The sequence below is a fragment of the Echinops telfairi genome, unplaced genomic scaffold (assembly GCF_000313985.2).
Source record: "Echinops telfairi isolate 266 unplaced genomic scaffold, ASM31398v2 ScPeMD7_23;HRSCAF=83, whole genome shotgun sequence".
In the NCBI taxonomy this organism is placed as follows: domain Eukaryota; kingdom Metazoa; phylum Chordata; class Mammalia; order Afrosoricida; family Tenrecidae; genus Echinops; species Echinops telfairi.
The window spans coordinates 21,733,981-21,751,764 of record NW_022103920.1 but is presented as its reverse complement, the minus strand read 5'-3'; the positions used below and the strand labels follow the sequence as shown (position 1 = coordinate 21,751,764).

The window sequence follows — 17,784 nt, the reverse complement described above, 5'->3', positions numbered from 1 at the left end:
TCAGACTGTTAATCAAGCAGTCTATTTAGAGGTTCTGAAAAGATTGTATAACAGTGTGCCACCAGAAAAAGGCCCGATTTGTGGCAGTCGGGGGACTGGTTTTGCCACCACAACAATGCACCTGCTCACTCAGTCATCTCAGTTTTGGGCTAAAAACAGCATGCCTCTCCTACTCAACGCACCTGACCTCTCTCCTTGCGACTTTTTTGGTTCCATGAATGAAGAGGGGCATGAAAGGATAGTGATTTGACAATGGAGAAGAGGTAAAGAAAAAAACAAGGGAGGTGCTGTCAGCCATCCAAACAGATGAGTTTGAAAAATGTTTCCAAGAATGGAATCTCAGATTTGACAAATGTATTACGTATAATGGAGAGTACTTTGAAGGTGATAAGGTTTTGTAAAAAAATTTAAATAAATAGCTTTGAAAAAAAATCTGTTTTGGGAGGGCACCCCCTCATATGAGATAAAAGTCTTGCCATTTCTGGCTGTAATTCTTCACACTGATTTGTTCTTTCTTCTGGCAGTTCATGGTATATGCAATATTTTTCACCAACACCATACTCCAAAGGCATCTTTTCTTTTATCTTCCTTAATCGTTGTCCAGCTATTGCACATATAAGAGGGGAGTGAAAATATCATAGCTTGGGCCATGCATACCAAAATGATATTTTGCTTCTTATGATTTAAAGAGGTGTTTCACAGATTTGCCTAATGCACTATGTTGTTTAATTTCCTGACTGCTGCTTTTATGGGCACTGATTGTGGATTTGAGTAAAATGAAATCCTTGACAATCTTTTCTCTACTGATCATGATGCGGATTATTGGTTCACTTTTGAGGATTTTTGTATTCTTTATTGGAAGTGTAAAGCCATACTGAAGGATGTAGTCTTTGATCTTCATCAGTGAGGCTTCAAGTCCTCTTTAGTTCAGCGAGCAAAATTTTGTCATATGCATATTACATATAGGGTGTTAGTTAAGAGCTGGGAAAGCCACCTAATCTGTATAACTGATAAGTCTTAGCCAAACAGGGCATACAGTCTTTAAAAACAACAACAATAACCAGCCCTGAGATCAACAGCCTCAGCCAGATATATAAGGGCTTGCCAGCTCTGGATGGGGTCTACCTGCTCTCATTCTTTTGATATTGTAGAACTGCTGGGGTCTACTGCCAGTGTATCCTGACTTTACTGCTTAATAAACTCGCTGTGCTACCTCCTCCTACTTCAGGAGAAAAACTGCAGGGGCCCTTCAGAACCTACCTTAACCTAGAGGCATGAAAATATATCTTTGGAATGAAGGCAATATATAGACTTTTTCAGGTAAGTAAAGCTGAAAGAATTTAAGAGTGAGTAGCAGACCTGTACTTCAAGAGATGGAAGAAAGAAAACCAAGTTCTTCAGATGGAGGGAAAATGATACTACAGAGATTTGTGAGTCTAAACAAAGGGATGAAAGACAGTGGAAATAAGGTGATCAAGGGTGAATATAGTCTTTTTCTGATTATTTAAATCCTTTTCAAAGATAACTGAAAGTTTAAAAAATAAAAACAATCATTGAGTTCATAACATATGTGAAACTGAAATATAGGAGAACAATATAGCACAATGCCTGAAGAAAATGCAGCCATGCCTTGGCAGGATTAGGGTTCAATTCCAGACCACTGCAGTAGAACAGATATTGCAATAAACTAAAGCACACATTTTTTTTGCTATCCACTGAATATAAAAGTTACGTTTACACTACCCTGTAGTCCACTAAGTGTGCAATAGTAGTATGAAAATGAAACAGTATGAAAATTAGCAAAATGTGACAGAGGTATGAAGATTACAGGATAGAGAATGTCAGATTAAATTTAAGACAATTACGTGCTGCCTACTAGAAAGTCATTTAAAATATACCAAGCTAAAAACAAACAAAAACCCTCACTAACATAAGTTGAAGACAACTCAGTGACCCAATGGGACCGAGTAGAAGTGCCCTGTGGCTGTCCCAGACTATAAGTCTTTATCTTCCTACCATAGAGTGGCTGGTGCTTTTGAACAGCTGACTTTGCAGTTAGCAACCAAATGTGTCAACCCACTCTGCCACCAGGACTCCTTCTACTTTAAATATAAAGACAAAATAAGTAAAAGACAAACGATAACCCGAACTAAAAGGGAGCTACAGTGGTTATATAAATTTTAGATTACTGGTAAATCAGTTATAGAACAAAGTACATCAGGGATAAAAGGAAGTTATTTCATACTGATGAAAGTTAATTCATCAAGAGGCCATGCCATTTAAATGTGTATCCACCCAATTAATAGCAGTTTCAAAACATATAAAGTGAGCAGAACTACAAGGAAAGCTAGACAAATTCATAATTACCATACAGAGGAATTCAACATCTCCTCTTGATAATTGGCAATTACATAGAAAATTACTACAAATAGGAAGACTTGAATAATACACTTGGACAACAACCTAAATAACATCTGTAGAGCACTCTCCCCAACAGCAGAGTGCACATTATTTCCAAGCGCACATAGAACACCAATTTAAAGAACCCCAAGTACAAATGAAAGAACTCCCCCCAAAATTCCAAGAAAACACAGCTCAATGAATATAAAAGGACTCAAGTCACAGGGTATGTTCTTTAACCACAATGCAATTAAATAAAAAATCAACAACAGAAAGATGTGGAAAATCCCTCTTAAACATTGGGAAACTAAAGCTTTTATTTACTTAAGAAATAACACAGAGAAAGGGGAAGTGGAGAGAGATTAGAGCCAACAAAATTGCACACAAATTGATACCTAATGAAGTCAGACAATAGGCACATGTAGTTCATTGATGCTGGGCTACAAATGAGCCTGGGTAGCACAAGTTTGTGACTGACTGCTAACATAAAGGCTGCCAGTTCAAACCAACCCAGCAGCTAGGCAGACCATAGTCCAATCAGGGAAACCCTATGGGGCAGTTTTACTCTAATACTTGGAGCTATCATGAGCTGGAGAGGTTAACTGAACAGCAGGTAACAATAACAACACTTTATTTCCATAATAAAGTGCTGTTGTTTTTGTTTTACAGTAAGAGCTAGACCTACATGTAACTCATATAAACTGCCAAGAGCGGCCTCAAATACAATGCTTTTTTCTAAAACACACACACACACAATGAAAAAGAACACACCAAAACACTCCAAGCGTTCTCTACTGAGGAAGCTGACCTAATAAAATTGCATCACCATCATAGAGCTCACCATTAAAATTTTGTGCCAAAGCAAAATAAACAAATGAAAGAAACAGAACGTGAACAGATCTAAGTATATCAGATAATTCCATATATTAAAAGTAGCAAAAACCAAGCTCACTGCCGTCAAGTTCATGACAACTCATAGTGACCCTATAGGGTAGTACTGTCCCTGTGAGTGTCAAAGACTGTAACTCTTTAGAGATACAGAAAGTACCATCTTTCTCCCGAGGAGTCTGTTGACCTTGTGGTTCGCAGCCCAACTTGTAGCCACTATGCCACCAAGGCTGAATAAGAGAAAAATCATTACATTTAACTATACAAAATTTATAAACTGTGCAGCAACTAAAAAGATCACACACACACACACAAACACAAATATAAAAGACAGAACTACCCTCCAAATTATGATATAACAAAATAAATTAGTGTCCCTAATATACAAAGAGCTCTTTCAAGTCAATACAAAAGGGCAATGCAAGAGAAAAATAGTCTAAAGACATGACTAGGCAATTCACAAAAAAAGAATTATTAATGGTCATTAGACATATAAAGAAGTTCAACCTCACTAAAAACCACAACAAACGAGATTTTTTCACCTGTGATATGGTCAAATGTTTTAGAAGACAATGCAGCAATAAATCTGTTAATACTTTATTGCTTGTGCCCTCCAGTTTTCGAAAGCGCCCTTTGAAACTTGTGTAGTCATCTGGGATTCACACAGCCAACTAAATATTGTCACTTTTTTCTCTACAATGTTTCTAGGTTTAGCCTTGCAGCAGCAACTAGATTCCACCTACAAAGAACTTGGGATCCTGCAGCGGCCTGTATACAGGAGATGCTGTGGTGATCCAGAGGTCGTCTGCACTCGGTACGGAAATATGGTGGGAGTGAATAGTGGGATCTGCCAGGGGCACAAGGATCAAGCATTTACTATCCCTCACAATTCCAGCTACAATTCAGGTTCCTTAGCTAGGTCAGGCTTCCTGAAGTACTGGATGAGGAACTATTTAGTTAACTTTATTAAAACATTATTCAATTATTCCTACTGTGAACAATTTGTCTCTCTCCATCTCTAAGTCATCCCATCTTTACATGTCTTAAGTGAAAAATCTAGTGGTTCATTACTACCTAGAATACAACTCCATCTCTACCTCTGAAGTTCAAGGTCCTCCAACATCGGGCCTCAATTTACTCTTGAAATATGTCTTCTAATTTTATCTGTCCAGTCTACCCATCTTCAAATACTCCCTGTGCTTTTTCTGCTCCAAACCTCTGCTTACACATTTCCTTATGCCTAAAATGAGTTGTTCTCTTCCTCCTAACAAAGTTTATGGGCCATTTTGGGCTCCTCCTACTAAAGTACCACAATACTGTATCCAAGCTTACAATGGTCTGTGTGAATATCTACCGCTCCTATTAGTCCAGCTTGTATCAGGTGCTGCTGGTTTGTAGTGTGTCTCTACCTATAAATGTTTTCTGATTTACAAAGTGACTAACCTAAACAGTAAATACTGAATCCTCCTAACTCCACTCCTTCCTTGTATTCAAAGATACTGGAAAGGTATCATACACTTAGCAAATTCTCAGTGGTTGCTCATGACAATATGTCATTGCTAAATATGGAGGAAATGACTTGGATTTCCAACTAGCCTTATGCAAATGATCAAAATCAATCCATTCCTTTAAGACTATGAACTTCTTAAGGTACCACCCCCAGATTATTATCTTTAAAAAATCATTTTATCGGGGGCTTGTACAACTCTTATCACAATCCATACATACATCCATTGTGTCAAGCACATTTGTACATTTGTTGCCATTATCATTCTCAAAACATTTACTTTCTATTTGAGCCCTTGGTATCAACTCATTTTTCCCCTCCCTCCTCGCACCCCCATGGACCCTTGATAATTTATAAATTATTATTTTGTCATGTATTACACTGTCCGACATCTCCCTTCACCCACTTTTCTGTTGTCCGTCCCCCAGGGTTTCCCCTTTCTACCCCACCTTCCTTCCACCCTCCCAGTATCACCACTCACCACTGATCCTGAGGTGTTTATCTGTCCTGGATTCCCTGTGTTTCCAGTTCCTATCTGCACCAATGTACATCCCCAGAAAGTTTTATGGTGATAAAAGTAAATCATTATATAGGAGGACTCCACCATTTAAATTTTTTAAAATTTTATTTTAGAACCATGATATGATAAAAGCAACAAATAACCTTATTTCTAAATTATTTTATAGCTCTTCATAATCTATGCTAAAAGTCTAACTTGAAAATAATTTTTTTAGATGTCACTAAGGTGCAAGAACCAAGGGGCCAGGGATATAAGAACAATTAGCGCAAACAGTCATCTGGACAGCACCTTACAACAGATAAGAGTAACTGAAACACAAGGTTACCACAAATCTTTCTGTTTATATCCACCCAACCCCACCCCAGAATTGCCTATTCAGCATTACTCGACATTCAATTATTTAGTCCCATTCAAAAAGGGTCACAGGTCTCCACAGCATATTAACCCCAGAGTAACACAGTTGATTTGTAATTCATTTCATTCTCCCGAAGGCAGTGGTGGTTCACCTTTCACACGAGACCCAGGCGCGATTCCCAGTCAGTGAATCTCATGCATAATCACCACACATCTGCCAGGAGAGGCTTGTGTATTACTATGATCTCAGAGGAGCTTCCAGATGAAGAAAGACCAAGAAGAAAGGCCTGATAATCTGCTTCTGAAAACCAGCTCATTAAAAACCCACAGATCACAACAGCCTGCACCCCAACCAATCATGGGGGCAGTGCAGGACGGCACTGTTTAGTTCTGTATGCTGTGTACGATGTTGCCATTGAGTCAAAACAAGACTTGATGGAAGCTAATAACCCTCTCCAATTTCTGAAAATGCTGACATAGACAAAATATGCAACATTGGGTATATCTTACCATGCTATCATTGTGAATTAGCAGCAAAAACACCAACTATCTTCTAATAATACAGAATATTTAAAAACACTATATGGTTCAGTCACAAAGGAGTAAGAATTGTATTTTACAGTAAACAACATATATTCTATTCCTGTAAGGCCAAAAATGTCAACTGGTTTTGCTCTAAGAACCTTTAGAGTATCAGAGCAAGCTAGATTTCCTAAGCAGAAACACTTATACTGAAGATCAACTTTTATTTGCTCTCTCAAGATATATTTTTCTTCTCAAAACTAAGAAAAACTACCGTTACACAGATTACCATTAAAAACACGTGAAAAATCTAAAGAATATTAACAGAAGTGAAGGAAATGGTATTTATAGCAGCAGTCCCTGTTTTATTTGGAAATTTTCACTCTACCAGTTTGGGTAAAGTTTTTTCTTAAAACAAAAAAAGCTTGCTCTGGAGGACTCAGAGCCCTGATGTACATGCTGCACCAAAGCAGAACCTAGCTCTCCAGTGCTTCAGCCAACTCTGAAGCATCCTCCTGTTCTTTGCAATGACAGCAATCTTGAATGTCCTGGTCAAATCTCCTTTCTACCCAAGAGGCTTCATTTAACTTCTAGATCTGGCAATTTGACATCATTCAAAACACCAAAGAAGAATTAATGCATTTGAATTATGGTGCTGGTAAAGGGTGTTGAAAGTATTGTGGACTGCCAGAAGAACAAACCAATCTATCTTGGATTCAGAAGTACAACCAGAATGCTCCCTAGAAGTGAGGATGGCAAAACTTCATCTCAATACCTTGGACGTGTTATTACCCTGTTTCCCCGAAAGTAAGACATCCCCCGAAAATAAGACCTACTTACAGTTTTGGCTCTCGCTGAAATATAAGGCATCCCCCTGAAAATAAGACCTCCCCCAAAATAAGGCCTCCCTTCCGAAGCTACCGTTAACTCTGGACCATAGCGGCAGGCGCTGCAGCACAGCTCACTGTTGGCCTCAGTGCAGCCACAGCAGGCAGGAAGTGCAAGGTCTCTTTTAATAAAACAATAAACAATAAATGTGTACCATATTCTTCTTCATGAAAAAATAAGACATCCCCTGAAAATAAAATCTAACACATCTTTGGGAGCAAAAATTAATATAGACACTGTCTTATTTTGGGGGAAACACGGTAGGAGAGACCAATCCCTGGAGAAAGACATTGTGCCTCGTAAACAAGAGGGTCAATGAAAACGAAGAAGACCCTCCACAATACGGACCGATACTGTGACTGCAGTAATGGACTCAAACAAAACAGCACTTGTGAGGCTGGCACAGGACATGTCACAGTGCTTCACTTTGTTTGTCACTTTGAGTTGGAACCTAACATTTGTACTTTGAGTAAAAGATGGTTTAAATACAATCCCAAATACTATCCAAGAGTGACTTGCTGAACTTGGGAGGCCCTCAGAGGGTCCAGTCAGACCTTCCCCTCATGGATTTTACTTTCCAGTATCCAGAGCACAGAAAGATTGGAGATCGAAAAAACAAAGTAGTAACAAATAAAAGAGTCCTTTTCAACCAGTGAAGCACAAATATCTATCTTAGGTATCCAAATGAGTTTCAGGAAAATTCGGTCAAAGGCACTGATACCCACGGGACATGCTTTCCACAGCCCAATGCTTAGCCCACAGTGCCACCACGGCTCCTCGCTAATATGTCTGATACCCACTGCTTTTGAGTCATAGCAACCTTATAAATCATTTCCAAGGCTGTAAATCTTCACAAGAGCAGACAGTCTCCTCTTTTTCCCTGCGGAGCTGCTGATGGGCTTGAATATATGACCATTTGGTTAGCAGTCCCAAGGCTTACCCAACAGCCGCCAGGGCTCCTTTCCCACTAAAAAAACAAAACAAAACAAAACAAAAAAGCCTCACTGCCATCCAGTTCATACTGACTCATAGCAACCTTGCATGGGTTTCTGAGATTGTAATTGTACTTGGAGTTGAAAGCCCATTCTTTCTCCTGCAGCGCTGCTCCTGGTTTCAAACTGCCAACTATGCAGATCAAAGGCCAATGCATAACCACTATCCCACTAGGGCTCCTAATATAGTAGGTCAAAACTAATTTAATCACGTGAACAAATTCCTAGCGCACCCTCAACTTTGAATCTGTCTCTTTAAAATGACCAAATCAGTTCGCTACAAAATTTTAAAAACACACTAAGATGCTTTATCTAGTCATCATACCACTAATACAGTTTCATATAAAAGTAAGGTCCTACATGAAATTGCCAACACTCATTCATCTGTCAGACTGTGGTGGCTTTAGAGCAGGGGTCCTCAAACTACGGCCCACGGGCCGCCAAGGACATTTATCTGGCCTACCGGGTGTTTTTGTCACCGCCGCCTGTCCTGCTTAGCAGCCGACTCATCCCAGGCCCATAGGAATTTGTTCATAGTTCTTTTTTTAAACTATAGTCCGGCCCTCCAACGGTCTGAGGGGCAGTGAACTGGCCCCTGTTTAAAAAGTTTGAGGACCCCTACTTCAGAGTTGCTGTAATGCTGGAATTTATGCCACCAATTATTTTAAACACCCACAGGGTCACCCATGGCGAACATGTATCAGCAGAACTTCCAAGCTAGGAAAGATAGGTGATCCACTTCTGGGGGAATAGCACAAAAAAATCTTATAATAAGCAGCAGAACACTGTCAGAATGTGTGCCAGATGAGTCCCAAAGTTGAGACTCTTCCCCAGTCTCAAAACACAACTGGGGAAGAGCTGCCTCCCGACAGTAACCCCAAACCAAACCTCCCGCCATCGGGTCAATTCTGACTTGTGGTGACCCTACAGGGCAGGACAGAAATACCCTTGTAGGTTTCTAAGACTCTTAACTCTACAGGAGTAGAAAGCCGCTCTCCCTGGAAGCAGCTGGTGCTTTCAAACTGTTGAACTTGCTGATTGCAGCCCAAAGCATAACCAATATGCCACACCGGGGCTGCCCTGAAAGTCAAGTTGCCCTGAATGATGAGGCTACAGCAAAGTTCTCAAGACCTTTGTTTGCTGACGGAGCACAACTTAAAATGAGGAGACAACCGGTTGCAAGCATCCATTAGTAATCAGAAGTTAAATATCTGAAGTACGAGTCTAAGAATAGTGGAAGTCATTCTGAATCAGATAATCAAGACACTGGTCAGCTTCACCAGTAGCAGTGCCCTTTCCTCTTTACACAGATCCTGGCCACTGGAAGGGTTAAGGATGATAAAACATTAGAGCTGGGAAGACTAGGCATTTATTATCTGGTCCAAGCCCCTTATTTTGATCAGGAAATTGAGGGACCAGACAGAACTTCTTGTGCACATTCTCAGCACACTGGTGGCAGATCCTGGACCAACACCCAAGAACTCCTTTCTTCCTCTTCAGTCAGCAACCAGGGAACATCAAGCTGCCCACAAACTCAGAAATGAAACCTGCTCATAAGACCCTTTAACTCATTTATACATATAACTAACTGTCTTTTAAACAAAAAAACATGTTGGAGGACATTAATCAAATAAAATGCTTTATTCTAAAAATTTTCTTGAAAGGTTTCCCACCAATTAAAATGTATGGGGGACAACACTGATGACCACATTCTTTCTTATACTTCCCCAAATCCCCACAATTGCAGGAATACCTTTTTTTTTTAATGTATATAATTTAATATTAATTGGGATTTAATACATATATATCATTCCATAGTTAATCATGTCAAGCAAAATTGCACAACTGCTACCACAATCAGTTTCCACACATTCTTTTCCTTCCTAGACACCATCTCCTTTTTACTACTGCCACAGTACTGCCTTCCCACCCCGAGACCCTTACTGCGCTTTGCTTTACTGCACCTTTGTAGTTAGGGTGCTTTTTAATAAATTGGAAGTTTGTAGCCACTGAGTGTTGAGCAAGTCTGCTGGTGCCATTTTTCCAACAGCGTGTGCTCATTCATGTCACATTTTGCTAATTCTCACAATTTTCCAAACTTTTCTATAATACCACTGCATACTTCACAGACTGCAGTGCAGAATGAACATAACATGAATATGTATTGGGAATCGAAACATTTCAGGTGAGTCGTTGTATTATGTCACTTCACTTTATTGCAATGGACTGAGCTATGCCTGAAGAAATGTCGGGCACTCTATGCTTTACAGACAGTACTGCATTATTACTGGAAAGCTCTCACTAAGACCCCGTTATAAACCTCAACACTAAGGCTCAGACTGATTCACCTATATAGTTAGTTATAGTCAAGAATTGCTAAAGCAGGATTTACAACCCAGACCTGTTATACTCTTCTAAACCTCCACCCATGTATTAATTTTCTGTGTTGGCTTTTTTCCTTTATATTTTTTAAGACAAAGGTTAGTTCTCATCTTTGTTTAGTCCCCTCCCCCTCAAAACAAACTCGCTGCCAATGAGTTGATTCCAACTCATAGTGACTGTATATAGGTTTCCAAAATTATAAATCTTTATGGAAAGGGACAGCCTCGTCTTTCTCCCTAGAGAAGATGGTGGGTTAGTACCACCACTTCTGGAGTTAGTAACCTACATCTAACCCACAGCACCACCAGAGATCCTTTTCTTTAGGCCAACCCAATGAATTTTAATCATTTTTCTTCCACACTAATCTAAAAATAAAACAACTAAAAACCTAAACCCATTGCTGCCCAGTGGAGTATGACTCAAAGAACCCCATGTGTTACCAAGCAGAATTGCTCCCTTAAGTTTCTTGGCTGCCATCTTTATGGAAGCAAATTGCCACACCTTTCTTCTACAGCACAGTTTGGAGAGTTCACACCAACAACCTTTAGCGTGTAGGAGTAGTTCAGTACAAACTGCTGTCACCACCCACCTTTCTTTCACAGTACTCAAGGAGAAGCAGATTCCTAGCCACAACTACCTTATAACAACAGCTCTCCCTCTAAGCCAGTGGTTCTCAACCTGTGGGCCGTGACCCCTTGGAGGGTGTTTGTTAAATGAACCTTTCACAGGGGTCACCCAACTTATAACAGTAGCAAAATTACAGTTATGAAGTAGCAATGAAAATTTTATGGTTGGGGAGGGGTGTCACCACACATGAACTGTAATTAAAGGGTCATGGTATTAGGAAGGTTGAGAACCACTGCTCTAAGGCCATTTAAGAGTCACTGCCAACATGTTGACTTAGAAATAATACAACTGTTTGACATCTACTGCTACCACCTGTATTTGCTCAACAGCTGAATTAAACCATTTTGTTCTAATAAATGAAGACTGAAGTCAGATACCATCTGCCTCAGAAATAGAAGGTTCTGACAATCTGATCAAGCAATGAGAAAGGATAAATGAGTTCCTATATAATAGACAAGCTAGCAAGAAACATTACATATCATTAAATATTCAGCGATCAGGTGTTATAAAAATTAAAGACAACTACACAGATAGAAGGTGTACTTTCCAGAGTTACATATAATGTGAGAAAACAAAAAGCTCCAGAACATAAACACGGTCATGTGTCACTAACAACCATGATAGGGTTTATGAAATAGGAGACTACGTGAGCTGGACACTGTGAACACCCTAGCATATTTATTCACTCGCTCACTGCCCTCAGGTCGATTCCGACTCACAAAGACTCTATGGGACAAGGAAGAGCGCCCCTGTGGGTTTCTGAGACTGTGGCTCAGAAACAGGAGCTGCCCGCCTCATCTTTCTCCTGAGTAGCTGGTAGTTTTGACCTGCTGACCTTACAGTTAGCAGCCCAATGCATAGCCACTACCCCTCCAGGGCTCCCTAACACACACACACACACACACACACACAGGCCCAGATGAACAACCCTTTTACAGACACACACACACACACACACACACACACACACACACACGCCCAGATGAACAACCCTTTCACAGGGGTCGCCCAATTCATAACAGTAGCAAAATTACAGTTATGAAGTAGCAACGAAAATAATTTTATGGTTGGGAGGTCACCACAATATGAGGAATTGTATTAAAGGGTCGCAGCATCAGGAAGGTTGAGAACCACTGGACTAGAACTACCCTGTAAAGTTTCCCAGACTGTAATTGTTTACAGGAATTGAAAGTCCTGTCTTTTTCCTGTAAAGTGGCTGGTGGTTTGAAATAGGTGACCTTGCAGCTCACAGCCAGACGAGTAACTATCGCACCACCAGGGCTCCTAGAACCTAACAGTATAGTAATAATAACAGTAATGTTTTGATGTGCACAGCAAAGTAGTGCCCTTTGCTCACTATGAGCCATCATATGGACCTCCAATTGTCAATGTATGCTTTATGGAGGTTGGGACCATAGACATGGAGTTGGACATTACCTAAAAGATATTATGTGGCACACAATGATAGGTAAGTTAAGTGCTGAATAAAAAATATAACTGGTTAATAGAAACAAGCTCCCCAAACCCACTACCAATGAGTGGATTCTGACTCATAAGGTTCCTATAAATGGTTTCCAAGACTATAAATCTATTTAAGGACAGAAAATCTCATCTTTCTCCCTTGGAGCAGCTGATGGGCTTGAACGATCAGCCTCGTAGTTAGCATTGCCTAATACACAACAAACCAAGTGAGTATGTTAAGGAAAGGTAACAGTTAACATCACTAATCAATTTGGACAAGAGATGGTTGCAGAGGACTAGTTTAAGAACCTATTGTTTCTCACTCCTTAAAATCTTACTTACTCATGGCTACATGCATTCAGCCCCACTTGTCAAGACTGCATATCCTGTTTCAAGCCACAAGAAAGACAACAAAATTCATTGCAAAGCAAGACCAGATCATCTCTTAATTGTTCTCTTATTAAAGTTCTACCAGCTAGTGACCAGGAGTCCGAGTCAACTTGATGGCAGTGAGTTTGGGTTTTTTTTTTAATGACCAAGAAAAGTACATTATGCTTGGTAAAGTAAAGGATCCGCAAAAGAACTGGACAACCAACCCTCAACAAGATGGATTGACACAGTGGCTCCAACAATGAGCTCCAACAAAGCAATCAATGACTGTGAGGCTGGTGAAGGAGTGGGCAATGTTTCACAGGGTTGTACCACAGTCAGAACCTACCCCACTGCCTTGAGCAACAATGGAGACCTGTTATTCAATATAAATGTACTTTATGTAAAAGTAATAATGCATTGAGGTAAGGATGTCAAAGGGCATTGTGATTGGGGTTCCAGTTCATACATTCATGGAGTTACTCCTAACAAAATGTGTTTAAACAAGACTGGGATCAGTGGATGGCTGCAGTTCTCTACGCAGTATACTGCTTTAGTCTCATTAGGGTGCCTTCAAAAAACTTCAATCAAAACTGTAGCTTCAAAGGGTTCTGCTGGGCCATGTAAATTCAAGACAGTAGGGTCAGCTCACAAAGTTTCCAGTTGCTGTTTTGGGGATTCCAAAGGATAATCTTGATAATTTTGCTTGAGTGACAGGACAATTATGAGGACTCATTACGAAGAATAGCATTGGAGAGAAAAAGCATGAAAAGTTGTGCCAAGGAACTGTTTTCCTTCATGATAACACACCTGCTCATTTTTCTCAGGGAGCAAGCACTGTCCAAATAGAACTTAATTTGATCTGCCCTTTCAGCCTTCTTTTTGTTTCCCAAACATGGAGGGCTTTTTGAAGGAATATGATTCGAGACCCTGGAGGACGTCATTTTGCTGTGGAGTAAATCAAAATGCTCAGATTTCTTCAGAGAACGGTGAGTGCTGGAAACACTACCCTCACAAATGCACATATTCTCCATGGAGGGTATGTCAAGAAACAATCATTTCATATTTTGATATTTTTGTTTAATAAATGTGTCCATGATTTTGTAGCAATACTTCTTGACTTACTCTTGTAACTTTCGAAATGTAGAATATAACAAATGAAATTTCAACATCCACAAAATGTACTTCTAAAAAACACAGCAAAATCCTGGCTAAGTAATATGATGCGACCAGCCGCCATATGGAAGAAAGATGAGGCTTTCTACTCGTTTAAGGAGTTGTAGTCTCCGAAAAGTCACAGGGGAAATTCTATCCTGAGGATAAAATATTCTATTCTATCTAGAGGGTCACCATGAGTTGGTATGGACTAGATGACAATGAGTTTTTTGTTTGCAGCCAAACAATGGAATTATCGAAGAGTTGCTTTCTCCACAAAGCCTTACTCACTCACCAATCCAGGGTCTCATTAATATCTAGGTTTCAGATGCATATGTTTCTAGATACAAGGTTCAGGGGAAATGGAATTTAAAATAATAGAATTCCTCCAACAGCTGTTTGAAGTCAGCCCCCTTCTACTCCTCTTGCTGGTGGCGAGAATGTTGTTAGTTATGTGTCCTCAGCTGTTGAGTCGGTTCTGATTCATAGCAACCCTCTATAAAAGGGGATGAAACACTGCTGCCCTGCCCGGTCCTTTGCCACCTCCACCATCCAATGTCCCAGTGCCATTTATACTAATAGGGCAATTCTTCCAGAAAGTGAAGATAGCCAGGTCTTTCTTCCTGGTCTGTCTTAGTCTAAAAGCTGTGCTGAAACCTGTGTACCATGGGTGGCCCTGCATTCATACCGGTGAAATACTGGTAGCAGAGCCTCCAGCATCACAACAACACACAGGCACCAGAATATGACAAACTGACAGAGGAGTGGTGCCTATACTACCTTCCTGTATTCCAACTCTCTTTCCTTAGCCCATTTCTCCAAGTGGCATTAATTCCTGCTGAAATCTTTCTACTGGTAATTGTTTTTAAAATTCCAAGAAGTACTGTCTTAATTCAAAAAGGAGCTCTAGTGGTATAGTTTTTTCAAACTCCAATACCTCAAAACCGCCTGCCAAATTAGACATGTCCAAGTTTCATCTCAGATCCACTGAATCTGAGTATCACCAAATGATGAGGCCTAGCCATATGTATTTCGAATAATCTCCATAATGATCCCAATGAATACGTAAATTTGAGGGCCTGAGCTGAAAACATTCTTGCTCCCTAACAATCTACTAGGAGGGCCCCTAACTTTCCAAGTTGTTTCACACCTTCCTGGTTAACCTGGTGAGTAGCTATTAATCTTATGAGATTTAGTATCTTTCTCAACTCAATTCTTCAGTTCCCTAACCTACCCTCAACTTATTATACCTATAATACCTTCCTTATGTTTTACCTATAGTCCTTCAGATCCACACAACCACCCACAGAATAGTATCCAGACATTAGAAGAAGAGATCGTAAACCCAAGGCAGGAAGATGAAGAAGTTTGTCCAAAGTGCTGTCTGCATGTGAACTCAGATCTGCTGACTACAAAACAAGGCATTTTCCATTTTGACAGTGTCTTTTACACATCACTCCTGAAGTATTGGCTTACTCATCAGTTTACACATTCGTTACCCCTTTTAGACAGTTAAATTCCTCAAAGGTGATTTTGGCGTTAATAGCTGGTTGCGCAACACGTGTTTATTGAATGAATGAAATATGGTAATACAGCTCCTCGAGAGCTGGTACTATAGCTACTTCTATTTCTTATATTAAATCCTCAGGTTGAGAAATGTAAACTCAACAAAATTTACTGCTGAATTTCATGTGGGAATGTGTACTTCAGTATTATTTTAAGCTAACAATAACAGCAAAGAAAGAAAAAGAGATCGTTCCTCTAAATTGAAATATCATTCTTACTTGGGACTTCCCAAATATTAAAGTTAATCTTTATAACAGTTTCATCTCCCAAGAGGCAACTATAAATGAACGAATTTTGAAAAGTAAACAGCCTTGGTTAATTAGCTGACATGAGCCAGTTGAGCATTGAATGTTGAGATTCAATACTGATAGCATTCAGCAATTCACACACACTAACCAGTGGAGGCCACTGCCATTATCTTGAAACCAGTAAACACTAATGGTTAAGCACAGAGCAATTAGTCAGTATACATGTGTACAAATGTAATAACCTACCTAATGCATCTGGTATGTAAAACAGTACAACTACGTGCTCTGAAACAGATGACACACTAAAGGTAATAAACCAGCAAAACTGGAAACCCCCCCCTTTCCCAAAGCAGGCTCACATCCCTAGAGTTGGTTTCGGCTCGTAGTGACCCCATATGACAGAGTAAAACTGCCCCAATGCATCACCAGGGCTATAAATCTTTAAGGGGACAGAAAGCCTCATCTTTATCCTGCAAAGTGGCTGGTGGGTTGGAACTGTTGACTCTGGTTAGTGGCCCATCACACAACCCACTTTACTATCAGGGCTCCTTTTTCTGAATGCAGGTACCATAAAATTCAAAGTGCTGAAGAGTTTCCTAAGTGGAAGATATGCTTAAACTAGTTCTACTTTAAGAGTTTCACATTTTTATTACACTGGTTTCTGATGAAATAAAAAGGTTTATTTCTTTAAGGCAACTTTTAGAAATAAATCAACAACTAAGAATCAAAAAAAGAAAAGAAACCTTCTAAAGTAACATGATGTAGTGGAAAATAAAACCAACCAGGCATCCGAGCCCTGGTTTTCGAGTTCTGCTTCCATTACTACACTGCTGGCTCACTCTTCTCTTGCTTTAAAAATAAGTGCATGTGATTGTGGAAGAGACTGGATTGTATTAATTGTCCTCCAAATGTCTGCTTTTTAGGCACCTTCCTCTTGTTTCATTCCTCTTATCAGTAAACTCAAGTTCCGCTCTCTGAAATATAACTTCTGTGACAGGAGCAACTGAATACAATGATTCAATCCTCAACTGGATGGCACAGATTACAAAGGGTAGATAGACTCCCTGAAAGTTAACAATTAATCTGGTAACTTTCCAGCAATGGTCTAACCCTAACTTCCAAAACAAGCAGGTATAGCCATGGCTGGCAAGTATTAAGATTACGAAGGATGACAAAAAAAATGGTACAGCTCAGCTCCAATTCCCATCGGGGTGCCCAGGGTCCCAGTGGCGCAGACTCTGCAGGTGCGGACAAGTAAGGTGGGGAGAAGAGGACTCAGCCAGCGTTTGAACCAACTCCATCACCGTTCAGCCAGGCCACCGCAGTGAACTGCAGCCTAACAAGGCCTACACCGCGGAGCAGAACCTCCCCACCCCCAGAAGTGCCAGCAGCCAATGTAATGAATGCTTCCGTCAACAACACACATTCCCCTTCCCACAGCAGAAGTGCTGCTCCAAATCGGCCATCTGGGGTTGGAATGGGCAGCAGAGACCCAACTCAAGAGTCACTCTATAACCCCAACGCCTAAAACCTACTAGAGATTGTGGCTTCCCTGCGCATGGCTGCGGGGAGAGAGGCACCCCCTCTTAACCAAAGCAAAAAAATAAAATAACTCGGTGGAGAGGCACAGGGAAGCCGGGCCCGAATAAATAAATTGCTGGCAGAATAAACCCCGTCTCTGCAACGGAGAGCTGCAGCATTTCCTGCCCTTGATCCGAAGCGGGGGCTCAGGAACCTGCTGCGCTCACTTCACTCCCTCCGGGACTCCAAAGGAGGGCTTGGGGCCCATCTGCTGAGCCGATCTATCCACTTGCGGAACCTTTGGCATTGTGAGGCGAGGCACGCCCAGATCAAAGATTAAGAGGTGACGCGAGGGCCAGCGAGGGGGCCCGGCTTCCGAGATCC

The 17,784-nt window shown here is 40.6% G+C and overlaps 1 protein-coding gene across 1 annotated transcript in view; it reads right to left on the bottom strand.

Annotated features, from left to right (window-relative positions):
- WASL (WASP like actin nucleation promoting factor) overlaps window positions 1-17,784 on the bottom strand; it is a 75,890-nt gene that overhangs the window by 57,311 nt on the left and 795 nt on the right. The window lies entirely within an intron of this gene.